The following is a 15,377-nucleotide window of genomic DNA, read 5'->3' as shown; positions in this document are numbered from 1 at the left end:
AGCCCTGGCTGTCCTAGAACTCACTCTGTAGACCAGGCTGGCCTCGAACTCAGAAATCCACCTGCCTCAGCCTCTCAAGTGCTGGGATCAAAGGCGGGCGCCACCACTGCCCGGCACTAAATGAAATTTTAATGAAGAAGTTGACGGGCTTGTTAACTTTTCAACAGTTAAAAACTCTAAAACTTGGATGGCAACTGCTTTCTGACATGAAGGTTGCCTCCTGTATGCCAGTACTCAGATGGACGCAGCGGATCCTGTTTCCTTTGAGTTGAACCTCAGAAATGAACCTAGGAAAGCAGTTTAGCAGTTTGTAATACTTGCTACACATCTCTTAATGAGATCTATATTATGTTAAATGTTAGATGTTTTAACTTGCATTTTGGAAGAAGCCCAATTTTCCTTTCCTCCATCCATTTTATCCTCTCCTCTCCTTAATCTTTTATCCAGTGACTATCAGCTCTGCCCTTACTCCTGGCCAACCGCTCTCAAATCTTCCTCATTAAAAAGTAAAGGTAAAATCAATAATGCCCTCCCTCAGTCTGTCTGGCCCAGCTTGGCTTCAGTCACCTGCACGCCCAACCACTTAGCAGCAGTGGCACTGCCGGCTTTACCCACAGCATCTCTCCATCCGGTAGTGTTTTCTACTCCCAAGGCTCCCTCTCTACAGTCAGATTGGGTCATGGGATGAAAGCTGAGCATAGAGCAAAGCTGTGTATCAGATGTTGAGATGTAAGCCAGCCTGAAGCAAAGGTCTCCGGTAATTGGCTGATTGACAGATACAAGGTCTCGATGTACATATATATATCCCAGTCCGGTGAGGTCACCATCTTTTGACCTCAGTCTGCTCAACTGCTTTGCCTAAGTACTGAGAGAATATGCAGTCACCACTCCTCTGGGCCTTTCCGTAAGCTTTCTAAAGGACTTAATGAAGCTACTCAAGAGAAAAATCGTCTAGGTGAAGGGCTCAGAAATGTGGCCTCTATTTCCCGTAAGCTCCCTCTCCCATCTTGCATTTCTCCCTAAACTTTTCAGTCTGGTGGACGAATCTCTTTTCTTCAAAAGTCTTCAACCGTTTCCCACCAAAAGGTTTCATCTTTTGTGTATTTCATATCATAATGACTCAGATGTGGCCTAAATGAACATTGCAACGTCATCTGGGTAATTATTGATGGTTGAGAGCTCCAGAGGGCAATGAGGTCAAGTCCTGCGAATAAGGTTAAAGGTGAATCTCCTAATGGTGGTCAGTCCTGCTGTACTATAACATAGGTACACGTTGTAATAAGAAGTATTTGCGCCGGGTGGTGGTGGTGGTGGTGCACAACTTTAATCCCAGCACTTGGGAGGCAGAGGCAGGGAGGCAGAGGCAAGCGGATTTCTGAGTTCGAGGCCAGCCTGGTCTACAGAGTGAGTTCCAGGACACCCAGGGCTACACAGAGAAACCCTGTCTCAAAGAAAAAAAAAAGATTTTGCTTTTTGCAAAAATAAAATCTACTCATTTCTCTATAAAATATTTTTCCTAATCTCTTTTATTTCTTAGCAGTGGACACTTAACCCAGTTTATAATTCTTTGGCCTTTGTTTTTTTCCTGCTTGGCAGTTTGAGCCATAGATTTTTGGACCTGAGATGTTGCCTCTCTAGTGGCAGTGGATCTTGTCCTAACTCATCGTAGTTGGTCCTGATAGCTTCCACCAGCTTAGTCAGAGAGACTTTTTCTTCCACGTTAACCTGTGAGATGTCAGTAGTGATGCATGTCTTCCTGTGGACCAGCCAACCAGCTTGACCTACCCCTTGACAATGTAGTAGGGGACCCCCCATCTTGCAACATAGGATAGGCAGGAAGAACACCAGCTCAATTAGGTCTACTATGTTGGCCACTACCACCAGCTGCCCCTTCTTGTTCTCTACCAAGGTGGTGACTGTATTGACCCCTGCTCAAAGGATAGGTGGTCTCTTTGTTAGGACAGCCCCTTGCTAGCAGCTTTCTTCTCAGGTCAGGCCAGCAGCTATTGCTTCTTTGGCCTAGTTAGTCTCTTGCCTGTAGCTGTGGGCAAGGTTGAGCAACTGGGTGGCAGCTGTGTGTTGTCCCAGGGCCCAGGTGAACTGGCAGGAGGTACTCTGAGCCACTTATAGAGGATGGCCCTTTGATGCTGTAGCACAAGTAGCAGGGCCATTTGACAAAGTATATGAGTCTCTTTTGGGTTGAATGTTCCGTCCAGTGCTGGAGTTCTTAGGCCTTTTCTCAGAGGACTTGCCACCTCTTCAGCACCCCTCCCCCCCAGTTTTTTAGAATGCTGGGGGCCAGGGCCTCCTGCTTTCTCTTGGTCATCTTCTCTTTAGGGCATTTTGCTTGGCTGGAGGGGAGCTTTTTTTGGGGGGGGGCTTTTTGTAGAAGAAAAAGAGATTCCTGCTCCCCCCCACACACACACACACTTTAAACCAACAACAACAAAAGGAACTTTTTTTTTGTTAGTTCTTGAGAATTTCACACAAGGTATTTTGATCACACCGCCTCCCTCTGCTCCTCCCAAATTTACCCATCTTCCTTACTCACACCATTTTCTGCCCTTTTGCCAGGTTGAAAAAAGAAAACAGCATGAACTTTAACCAGAATTGGATTCTATGTGTCTTCCGTTAGTGTGTTTGAATAGCAGGTAGCCAGGAATCCAGTTGAGCCTGCCTGCCCTTAATAAGTCTTACTGTTGCTGGCCTGCAGCTTTTTATCCATTCAGAACTGTTCAACTCGTTACACCATTCCTACTTGGGTAGGGCTTTTCCCTAGACCCGAGATTAAGGCATTTCTGGTCTTTGTTGATTTGCACACACTGCCTGGTTCCTCTGATTCTCCAGGAAATGAGCCAGTTATCTTGTGCAGCGATGGTAGGTGACCTGTGGGAATTTGGATAGGAGTGTCATCTCTGGAGGCTCCAGAGTCTTATGCAACCACCACCTCCAAGAGAAAGGTGACAATTTAAATACTCTCTTCATGGGAAAGGGCAGTGGGGATATACGCAATAGAGGGTTAGTAATTTATTTTTATTACAAATGAACATGGCTTGGGACATTGTTGTTCATCTGGGTTCTAGCTTTTCCTTTCTGTGAGATGAATTTAATATTTTCTAGTTAAGGGAGTTTGGGCAAGAAGATAGAAAGCAGCGATGTTCTTTTGGGGGCAGATCCAGTTAAGTAGACAAGAGAACTTTGCTCAAGATCTCTCTCCGTGATGAGAGAGAGGTAATAGGGGAGGTCAGAAGAGACACTGAGTCTGGGGTAGCCTCTCAGTTCTTTTAGCATGCCCAAGGGATAGTCTTTGGGATGGAAACAAAAAAACGCACGTAAAACAAAACAAAATACTTAAAACGACTGTGTTTTTAAAGTATTAAAATTTATTTCTCAACTTTTTTTTAAAGATCAGGTTTTTATTTTGATTGATTCTATTCATATTTTATACTTGCATATTGGGTTGGGACAGAGGACTAATTTTTTTTTCCTGTCTGTAAGCTCTCATTTCATAAGTGTGCTGGCTAGTTTTACGTCAACTTGATGAAAGCTAGAATTACCTGAAAGGAGGGAACCTCAAGCCTCCATAATATCTGGCTATGTCCTAGTTAGGGTTTCTATTGCTGTGATGAAACACCGTGACCAAAGCCACTTGGAAAGGAAACGGCTTATTAGGCCTTATCACTGTTTATCACTGATCAAAGCCAGGACAGGAACTCAAACAGAGCAGAAACCTGGAGGCAGGAGCTGATGCAGAGGCCATGGAGGGTGCTGCTTACTGGCTTGCTTCTCCTGGCTTGCTCAGCCTGCTTTCTTATAGAACCCAGGACCACCAGCCCAGGCATGGCACCACTCACACCAAACTGGGTCTTCCCTCACCAGTCGCCAACTAAGGAAGTGGCCCTACAGGCCTGCCTACAACCCAGTCTCATTTTCTTAACTGAGGTCCCCTCCTCTCAGATGACTTCAGCTTGTATAAAGTTGACATAACACTAGTGAGCACAGGTTTTATAGAGTTAGTGATTGGGGGAAAGTCTCAGCCCATTGTGGGTGATTGCCATCCCTAGGCTGGTGGTCCTGGGTCCTATTAAAAAGGCAAGCCATGAGGAGCAAGCCAGTAAGCAGCAGCAGCCCTCCATGGCCTCTGCATCAGCTCCTGCCTCCAGGTTCCTTCCCTGTTTTGAGTTCCTGCCCTGGCTTCCCTCAGTGACGGACTGTTATCTGGAAGTGTGAGCGGAAATAAATCTTTTCCTTCCCAAGTTGCTTTGGTCACGGTGTTTCAGTCACGCCAATAGTAACCGTAACTAAGACTGTAAGTAATCTTACCTGTACATACAGGAAAGGCTGCCCGCTCCCAGAAATATTTGAGCTAGCCACAGAGACTGGATCAGGACCACAGACAGTATCTCTTGGAGATAAAGATGAAATATGTAAAGGGAGAATTCACTTACATATTGGTTGACTGAGAGACTGGCTGGATCTCTTTGTTAGCCTTTAATTTATGAGAGCTTTGTGGGAGTGTGCGTTTGTTTACTCGAAACCCTACATTCTCCACGAAGACAAGTGACTGAGTGCAAACACCCCAGCAGGATTCTCTTTATTGTTCTACATCATACTGTAGATTCTGGAATGCTTTGCCTAGATTTACCGAAGGAGAGACCTCAACTACAACATGTCCCCAACTGAGATCATTTTCTTTCTCTAAAAAAATGTTGCAATGAGTGGTCACAAACTCTGTCCATCCATCTTCATATTTTCTATTGCAAATGGCTTTTCTTACCTAACAAGAAATGGAATTCAGGTTTTCACCTCCTTGTAGCTGGGACCTGCCCAGGAGGCTGGACAATGTAACAAAAGCAATGGTATAGACAAATCCAGAGATGGATGCTCTCAGTCAACCATTGGACTGAGCACAGGGTCCCCAATGGAGGAGTTAAGAGAAAGAACCCAAGGAGCTGAAGGGGTTTGCGGCCCCATAAGAGGAACAATAATATGAACCAACCAGACCTCCCAGAGCTTCCAGGGATTAAACCACCAACCAAAGAGTATAGCAGAGGATGGCCTTGTTGGTCATCAATGGGAGGAGAGGCCCTTAGTCCTGTGAAGGCTTGATGCCCCAGTGTAGGGGAATGCCAGGACCAGGAAGTGGGAGTGGGTGGGTTGGTGAGCAGGGGTAGGGGATAGGGGATTTTCGGAGGGGAAACCAGGAAAGGGGATAACATTTGAAATAAAGAAAATTTAAAAAGAAAAAGAAAAAAATTCTGGGCTAGACCTTCAGGGACTTTGTTCTCACTCTCTTGAAAAGCTCCTGCCATCATGGAAAGAAACCTGTGTGAGCCTCTGCGGGATGGGAGGGGACGTGGGGAAAGATGCCCAGCTGAACCCAGCAGCAGCTACCAGATGGGCCAGCAGCAGAAGTTGCCTGACCCGTGCATCCCTTGCTGCATAACTATTAAGAACTTCAAGATGATGAGGGCAAAATGACAAAGAAAACATCAGGGCTCTCTGGGGAAGGTCCTGCAGCATCTGTAGGAACTGGTCCCGATCACCTGAAAGACCATCTTGGACCATCAAGTCCCCAGTGAGTTTGGAGCTAACAACCGTCAATGCATGGTTGAATACATTTGAAAACAGGAAAAATCTCCAAGTCTAGTCCATTACAGACTCAACAGCGTCGGTAGTCGCTTGAAGCCACTAAGTTTATGATAGCTTATCAGGCAGCAATAAACAATGAATATATACTCCTTTATCTTCTATCAAGGATTATCAAAGCCTTAGTGGCTCAGCTTTACCATACCGTGTGACTTCGTCTGAGGACTGAGGAATGCTTTGCACAGTTGTGTGTCCTCTTTGTGCCCAGGTGTATGGACTACGACCAAGTGTGTGACTTGGGTCACATTTAAAGGCCTTGGTATATAGGTCTTGAACTTGAGATCCTCTTGCCTCAGCTCCCGGAGTGTTGCAAAAACAAGTGGACGCCATTGGGGCGTATCTCTTCCCCAGTGGCTTCTTTGTGCCAGTATTTCCTCACCTGCAAAGTAGATATAACCTTTTTAGACAATGTAGGTGGATGAAACTTGCATGTCATGACACCTGAACAGTCTTTGGCCAATGCTTTGTTGAATTAAGTGTGATAACAATAGTGTATGCAGCCACACTGTCCATAAAGTTTAGGCTGAAACGTGCAGCAGAACCATGGAGGAATTCTGTACCCAGAGAGGTGGAAGTGGATATGATCCTGGGTACTGTATAGGACAGAGAGGGAGCCACGAGCCCTGGAGGCAGGCAGGCTTCTCTTCCTCTGCATCTCACCTCCTCTGCCAGCTGCTGCTTCCAGGATTAGCTTTATCAGTGCAAAGTGAGAAGAACAAAGAGAAGAAGAATCTGTAGTGCCATTGAGAAAGTTGAAGGAAGAGTAAATGAAGGCCCGGAGCGTAGATTATGCCTACCATTCGATAGTCAAAGTGGGAGTGTTGGTCAGGAGTGCAAGCCAAGGCCATTCAGAGGAAAGTGACCACATTTGCTTAGTATTGGTCACAGTATCCAGGTATATTGGGACATGTGCTTGCTAAGCCTTCCAGCAACCCAAATCAGCAAGCAGCAGCTGCTTTAGCAGTGACTTAGGTAAAAAAGAAAAAGACCAAGCAATCCCAGTTTATCTGCTACCTAGTCCCCAGGAACCCTTCCATCTCCATCTTCAGCATACACCCCCTTTCATTCCTTATTCTTATCCATGTGTTCATTTTTTTTTTTTAAGTGCTTGGGAGTACAGCAGCAGTCCCATAGAGATTCTGATTGATAGGAGATTCATCCTATGAACCAGCAATCTCATCAGACCTAGAGCTTGAGTTGCTGAAGGCTTCCTGGGGGAAGTCATGTTTCTGTGGGACATATAATACACACGAGTGGCATCCACTGAGCTGGCGGGTGAGGAAGAGGGGGTGGTGGTGAATGTGTTTAATGGGAAAGGAAGCTAAGCCTCCCAAAGCAATACTTACAGTTGAGTAGAAGGAAGAGAAAACTTGGAACGTAGGGATTTTAAAGTAAGTAGGTATTGATGAAAAATGAGTTAAGGCAGAAGTGGCTAAGAAAGGAGGTCTCATGGAGGTCATTTGTTTATCCAATTAAGATATTTGACCTTTATCCTACGGGCAATCAATGGGAGGCCAGTTAGTAGTAGTAATGTTAGTAGAGTGACATTTAGAAATAGCATTCTCTGAATGCAATGTGAGGAACAGAGGGCAGGACAGAAGGCTTGCCACTTGTTATTGGTAAATAAAGTTTTATTGGCAACCATACATATTCAATTATATTGTCTTTTAGGTTGTAGATGTCCATCCAAGTAACTGACTGATCATCTGGCCCACGAACCCTGAGCTATTTACTATCTGGTCCTTTTAAGAATATTTGTTGAGTTTAGGTACTTTAATGTAACTTGGAGGAAAATAGTTATAGCTAGCTTTTGAAAGGGGACAGGAGGAATTCTGTAAAGGGGATCTGAGGAATTAATCACACAGCTCTTGTAAAATTCTTAAAACATTCAAATTTCCAGATACCTGGTTTTAGCTTTACCTTGGTGACACCACACCTACAAGATGGGTGTAAAGGAACCAAGATCACAGTTGTAAACAGCTAAGGGATAAGTGTGTGTTGTAAATGAGAGAGAAGGCCAAGGACCAACCATGGCGGTTCATGTCTTAAATCTCAGCACTTTAGAATTCGAGGCCATCCTGGTCTACACAGTGAGTTCTGGGCTAGAGCTACACAGCAAGACCCTGTTTAAAGAAGAGAAGGTGGGAATCGGGGAGGAAACAACCAAACGAATTGAATTGGAGACTCCTTATGAAAGGAGATCGTTACTTTAACCGTGTTGAGTGTATGTATGCGAGTATGTGTGCGTGTGTACAACAATCAGTTCGGCATGAGACACATAGTAGGTTGCACGATGTAGTTGGTCAGCTCGGCCCTTAACATCATGACATTCCTGATACCTGCTCTGTGGTTTTGTAGCTTTCATTTTGATGCAGATTGACCCACAGTGTATGAGCAAATCAGACCTTGCACTGCTTTCATTTTTAAGCGACATTAAGTAAAACGACATCAGTGAGTGTATTTAATATGTCCTTCCTTCAAGTGGACCAAAGCTGGGTTTTGGTATTATTTATATCACAATAGTAACATCGATAAACGAGTTAGTACAACCCTATCATTTATTGAATTACAGCATCAGACACTAACTTCAGGTCTTCAGTCCCTATAATAAACTTAATTATTACAGTCATGGGTAGCCGAGGAGACTGACTTGAAGGTTCTCTTTTCTAAGGTCATCAGCATGTCATTTTGTCACCTAAGCCCTTGCTGCCTCATAGCAGGGGACCTGCCTCCTCTTTCTCAGGCTTTGATCTCCTCATTCTGCTCCTTAAAACCCTCCACCGTCTTCTCTCCTGAGCAGAGTCTACATAATTTAGCATGGCATAATTTATTTTTTATAATCTCTCAGGGCCCGAGTGGCCTTGGCTTCTGCTGATGATTCTCTAAGTGTATGTTGTATATTCCTAGTTCCGGGGGCTCTTGGGGACGAGTTTCTCCGTGCTTCTGAGGGTTTACACATTCCTCCTCCTCCTGGATACTCCTCCTCCTCCTGGAGACTCCTCCTCCTCCTCCTGGAGACTCCTCCTCCTCTTGGGGACTCCTCCTCTTCCTGGAGACTCCTCCTCCTCATGGGAACTCCTCCTCCTCCTGGAGACTCCTCCTCCTCCTGGAGACCCCTTTCTTTACATCTGCCTGGCTTTTGGGCTAAAAATCCAAGTTCTAACCATTCTCTCCTCTGAGATCTAACCTTCTAGTCAGTGTTTTGATTCTCCTACTGGGAAATGGATATCTGTCTCCTCAGAAATGATTACACAGAAAGATCTGGGCTTTCCGACCCACTGCTTGATCTCTGGAACTGTTGCTTGGCTTTTGTAAGCCATATGTTGGTTTTTTTTGTTTGTTTGTTTTGTTTTGCTTTGGTTTTTTTTTTTTGGCTTTTCATTTGTTAAATAGGATAATATGATGCTTTACTGTTGCTGGACACATTGTAGGTACTTAGAATAAACAGTCATTATTCAGCTCCTGGGCAATTAAGACTCACATGTATTATTCTAGCACAATAACTTAGAGTGCACTGTACTTCCTTAGTGATGCTCTGGTTATCCTTTAAGGTTCAGCACAAACTATTCTGCGACTTCTCTTCTTAGTTTTCACACGTGCGTGTATGCACTTGCATGTGTAGGGGAGGATGCTTGTGGGGCATGGGTTTGCCCTGAAGTTGTTATCCGAGTCTTCCACTGATATTCTGCACCTTATTTTTCGAGGCAAAGTGTCTGAGTTACCCTCACAGCTTGTTGATATAACTAGTTCTAAGCAGCCAGCTTCCTGTGGGGTCCCTCCTTTGTATCTTCAGGGCAGTCTGCCATGCCCACCTTTGTATTTATATAGGCTCAGGAGATCCAAAGTCTGGTCTCCATGCATGCATAGCAAGCACTTGGTTCACTGACCCAGATCGCCAAACATTCTATACCTTTAATCCATGGTTGTCCACTTTCCCCAAGTTCTCATCTCTTCTGCTAACCTGGAACTCTGAGTACAGGGACTATTATTTATCTACCCCTCGTATAAATTGGTATTTAATAGATGTTGGCTGATTGGCTGAATGGATGTATATTCATGAATGGACGCAAATTAGTCTCACAGGACTTAACAATGAGTGGCGGTATGCTGGGTAGTCTTGGTTTCATTTGGCAGTGTTTACTGAAGATAGTGTGCTTTATATTTTCCTTTTTTTTTTTTTTTTTTTTTTTTTTTTTTTTTTTTGCTTTTCGAGATAGGGTTTCTCTGTGTAGCCCTGGCTGTCCTGGAACTCACTCTGTAGCCCAGGCTGGCCTCAAACTCAGAAATCCACCTGCCTCTGTCTCCCGAGTGCTGGGATTAAAGGTGTGTACCACCACAGTAGCAGCCTCATACATGGCAGCCAAGTGCTCCTCTCCTGAGTGACATCCCCAACTCTTTTGACTTATTCTTTTGAGACTGGATCTCACCAGGTTACCCAGGAAAGTAGTCTTGAACTCATTCTATAGTACAGCCTAGAAATTGTGATTCTTCTGTTTTCGGTCTCCCAAACTGCTGGGAGACTATACTACCAGGCCTGGCTTTCTTTCCAAAATGGTTGGTGCTCATCGATTCAATTTAGTTCCCACAGTAGCGCCGTCAGGTCTTGTCTACATGAAATTTATTTTAAAAGTTATTCAAGATTGTTCTCATTACTTTTCAGATAGAGTAACTGAGGTTGAGGGTAATGACATGGGATACTTCAAGCCACATGATGAGTAAAAAAATGTAAAAACTGGCATTGTTGTACCAATTAAAGTCAGAAGGCAGCTTGAAGGAGTTGCTAGAGCTAGGCCTGAACATTTCATGTCTGCAGTGATCTGACAGGAAAGGGGGCCCTGAGTTCAATCCCCAGCACTGCACACACCTAATCCAAGCTCTTGGTAGGTAGATCAGAAGTTCAAGGTCACCCTCAACTATCTAGTGCCTTTGAGATCAGCATACATACTGGTTACAGGACACTTTGCAGCAGTCAGTTCTCTCCTTTTATCATGTAGGTCCCAGGGATTGGACTTAGGTGGTCAGACCTAAGTTTAAAGGCAGCAAGTGCCTTTACTCACTCAGCTGTCTCTTTCTCACTGGCTCCCAACAGTTGGAGTTTCTGAGGTGGATGAACTAGAAGCATGGAGACTCTTTAGAAGGGAAAGATAGAGAATGAGGAACTGGGTTTACCACCACGCCACCCCCAAGTGTACCCCATCTCATCTGATCCTGGAAGTTGAGCAGTGTCGGGCCTGGTTAGAATGTGGGTAGAAGGATAAAGAGGCTGGAGAAGAGAGACAAGATATTATATATTTTACTACATTGGATATGGGAAGACAGAGCAGCATACCAGGAATGTAGATCTGAAGCTCAAGAGAATTTTCACAGGCTGTCGAGCTGGCTCAGCGGGTAAGAGCACTGACTGCTCTTCCGAAGGTCCTGAGTTCAGATCCCAGCAACCACATGGTGGCTCACAACCATCAGTAATGAGATTGGACGCCCTCTTCTGATGTGTCTGAAGACAGCTGTAGTGAATTACACTGGAGCGAGCGGGGTGGAGCAAGCAGGGCCGGCAGAGGTTCTGAGTTCAACAGCAGTCACACACATGATGGCTCACGGCCCTGTACAGCTACCGTGTACTCATACACATAAAATAAATAAAATAAATCTAACAAAAGAGAAACCTATAAAAAAAAAGAGAGAATTTTCACTGGCTGTTGTATGGTGGAGTTTATATCACGCCGGGAGACAGCAAAGACAGGTTACAGTAAGGTTGAGGTAAAGTTGGCATTAGGTGAGGTAACTGCCTGGATTAGTTCGAAATGTACTGAGTTTAAAGGTTAATTGCAAAATATAGTTAAGTGTCAAAGTAGAAGTGCACAGATGTTCTTGGTTTCTAGGAGCCACCCCAACTTTGAAATGAAAAGCCAAAGGGCTCAGGAACTGTGGCAAGAGCTAACTGAGACAGGAGCTGAAGGTGGATCAAGTAGAACACTTAGGGTATGAATGTGAGTGTTAACTTCTGTGTGTAGGTGTGTTCACCTGTGTACATGCATATGGCATCAGAGGCCAGGTCGCCCTTGTTTGTCTTTACTGCTCTCTGCCTCGTTTCTTTTCTTGAGACGGTGTCCCTTATTGAAGCAGGAGCTTGCCTTTTTGGCTAAAATAGATGGCCAGTGAACCCCTGGGATCCTCTTGCCTCCCCGCCCGCCGAGGTTGCAAGTGTGCCAGCTTTTTAAGTGAGTGCTGGATTCAGAGATGGATGAAAGGGCAATAAATTTAGAGGACAAAATAGACATGCTAATATGCTACTAACAAGAATTCACCAAAGGGGGGAAATAAAAATTAAAAAGTGTAGATAAGTTAGAAATCCCTTAGTGTTCAATATGATCAATGGAAAATAAAGGCTCTTTCTAAGATACATTATTGGGACGATTCAGGCTTTCAGACATAATGGGAAAGTCTAGGAAGAAAAGGAGTCAGAGAGGAACTGGAGGAACTGTGAAGGGATGAGCTATTTCAACACCACTGGGAGAACAGGAAATAGACATTTTTTCAGACTGTGTGCTTTCTGTGTACACCTCTGAAGAAGGTGCTGAGTTGGCGCTTCCGCAAAACGAGAGTCAAAGTGACATGTTTGGGTGTTGGAGGATGTTACTGATGAATATTTGATGGATATGTTTAAAAAAGAAAAAAATGGATAGCATTTAGGTTAGATACATGTTCTAAAGAGCCAAAAAAAGCCAGGCCAGTTATTAACTCCCCCCTCCCCCTCTGGAGGGCATTCAAGAAAAATGTTATTATGCACAGTACTTGACTCGGCAATGAGTTCTGTTCACCTGCTCAGGATGATGTAAACCCTAATTACTGTTTATTGATTGTGATGAGGCTAATTTGGGAGCAAGGGTGGGGCAGGTGTTGGGGGATGTGGTGGCAGTGGTATTGTGGAAAGAGCTAGATCCTCAAATACTGTGACAAACTGTCAGTCAATAATGTCTACAGCTGAAACATCAAGCAACATAGACAGACTAATATTAGAAAATATGGAATACACAGAAGGGCTTGAGGAATGTGGCTGAGGAACAGGTAAGAAGTGGGTGGGCCATGGCCTTTACTTGAAGGTTTAAGAGCCATTTTAAAATTTCCTATATAAAGCCAGACAGTGGTGGTGGCATATGCCTTTAATCCCAGCACTTAGGAGGCAGAGGCAGGTAGATTTCTGAGTTTGAGGCCAGCCTGGTCTACAGAGTGAGTTCCAGGACAGCCAGGGCTACACAGAAGAAACCCTGTCTCGAAAAACAAAAACAAAAACAAAATTCATATATAAAATTTCATATAAATTTTAAATGGCTCATATATATATGAATTTTCTTAAAAATAAAATGTAAAAAAGACAATACACATATTCAGAGAGCAAAACATAATGTAAACACAAAGAACTCAGAACTTATCCAGATTTTACCCCTACAGGGACAACATTTCTTAATATCTTCAAATCGGTTCTTCCTAAAACACAGGTGAAAGTAATTTTAAGTAAATACTCATAACATCTGGCAAAAGTTCTTGATATACTGAAACTCCTAGCACAGTTATTAATTTTTGTTACTAACTGAACCCCACCCCCAAGCCCCACCCCTCTCATCTCTCCCTTGCCCTCCTATGCTGTAGATGAACCCAAGGCCTTGCTCATGCCAGGGAAGGTTTCTGCCTTGGAGAAAGGTTTCCAGCTCTAGCCCAGACTTTCTGATCAGAGTGTGCGTTATCATTAAGGCTTCATCTCTCAGGAAGAACAGAAGTGAGCAATTGTTCCTGTGTTCCATTGTTATTTTAAAAAAACAAAGTAATTTTCAGTCTCAATTTTACAATCAACTCTATTTAGAAGTGTAAGGATTTTTTTTTTTTTTTTGGAAACTAATTCATCAGGGAAATTTGCATCACTTAAGAGAACTTTTATTTTATTTTTTATTTATATTTATTTATATATTTTATATATATAAGTACTCTGCTGCATGTATACCTGCATACCAGAAGAGACTATCAGACCCCTTTATAGATGGTCATGAGACACCATGTGGGTGCTGGGAATTGAGACCTAGGGCCTCTGGAAGAGCATCCAGTGCTCTTAACTGGTGAGCCATCTCTCCAGCCTTTAAGAGTAGATGAATAAATATTTTTACTTCTCTTGAGCTATTTCTATGATCAAAAAGCATAAAAAGTGCAATTTACCTTTGATGCAACACATTAGAAATTCAAGACTTCATACAGTAAATACAGAAATTTGAGGAAGTTTTGTTAAAAGTAACTAAGATTTAAAAGTGAATAATTGCAATGACCTGCCAAAAGAAATTCAGGAAATATACAGTAGGTATATTCTCTCCTAAAATCACTTTTTTGGTTAGACTAAGATTTTAAACATTCAATGTGGGCATGTATTATGGTGCATCTTACATGAGTTAGATGTCAGCCTGGGCTAGCTGAGACTGTTTCAAAATGGCAGGGGTGGGGGGAGGGGAGGGAAAAGTAAGTTTTGAAATTCAACTAGTATTTTCAGATCTGTCTTTGTCCTTGATATAGTCACTATGTAATCTCTTGCAGTTCGGTAATGCATTTATACAGGCCTATGAAGGAATATTGGGACATTCACATTTCCATAGTATATTGCCATAGGTTTACTTGGCTTGTTTGGTTAATTACTGTTGGAGTTAGAGAATTATACATTTTAAGGGTAAATGATGGTGCATTTATCAGGAGAGAACAGAGCAGCTGACCAGCAATGAGGAGCTAGGATAAGTGCCTGCAGATGACAGTCCTGAGATAGCACTGTGAAATTTGCCCTAGCTGAACTGACCCTACAGACATCTGCCTATAACCATCACATGCCCACACAGTTATGAGGTGAGCACGTGAGTACATGAAGCAGCTATGGAGCAAAGCAAAACAATCAGGGGCAATGCAGGTTGGGAAATACCCATGATGAAACAGGTGTGGCCATAGCACTGATGCTCTGGAATGCGGAGACTCTTGGGCAGAATGCGGGGAACGATGTGCATGGTCTTCCTGGCTGTGTTTCTGACCATCCATGTAGCTGATCGAGCTTTTCTCTGTGGTTCTGCCTAGACCGGGGGCTTTCAGAAATAATTGAATTGTTCCATTTCTATAGATGAAGAAGTGAGCTTCAGTGAGCTCCCTTAGCTCAGTTAGCTGGAGACAGCTCTGCTAAAGAGAACTCCAGGTTTTAATAAATAGGATTTCACTTCTGTTGCTTTCCATGTTGAATATAAATACAGATGTGGCGTGAGAATATGTGTACACTCTCCGGCCTAAATAGGCAGCAGATGCATCCCTGTGTATATACATATTAAGTCAAATATGTACGCTTTAATGGTAGGTATTTCTCACAAACTTCCCTATGTCATTAATGGTGGAATTTCCAAGTGATTTGATTTATGTAGAATTCACCTATTTCCAAAGATAGGATTCGTGATTGCTTTTTGCAAATTATATAGCTTGTGTGTACCTCTGCATTATTTAGTTTTATTCCAGGTAATTCTGTCTGGTTGATGCAGCAGGTCAGAAAGCAGAGTTCATGGACTTGGCAATTTGGGATACTCAGCCAGTATTTTAAAAACAAAAACAAAAGCAAAACAAAAACCAACCAACCAACCAGTCCAGTCCTATTTAACCATCCTGACCACAGAGGGGTCCCGGATGTAGATGGATTGCTAGTGTACCCGTTTTTTTTTTTTTTT

General features: G+C 43.5%; 1 protein-coding gene across 4 annotated transcripts in view; it reads left to right on the top strand.

Annotated features, from left to right (window-relative positions):
- The window catches only part of LOC116093702 (TLC domain-containing protein 4), a 77,929-nt gene that overhangs the window by 2,684 nt on the left and 59,868 nt on the right, over window positions 1–15,377 (top strand). The window lies entirely within an intron of this gene.

This window comes from Mastomys coucha, unplaced genomic scaffold, assembly GCF_008632895.1.
Source record: "Mastomys coucha isolate ucsf_1 unplaced genomic scaffold, UCSF_Mcou_1 pScaffold16, whole genome shotgun sequence".
Taxonomy (NCBI): domain Eukaryota; kingdom Metazoa; phylum Chordata; class Mammalia; order Rodentia; family Muridae; genus Mastomys; species Mastomys coucha.
The sequence above is the reverse complement of the archived record's forward strand: the minus strand, read 5'-3'. Positions and strand labels throughout refer to the sequence as shown.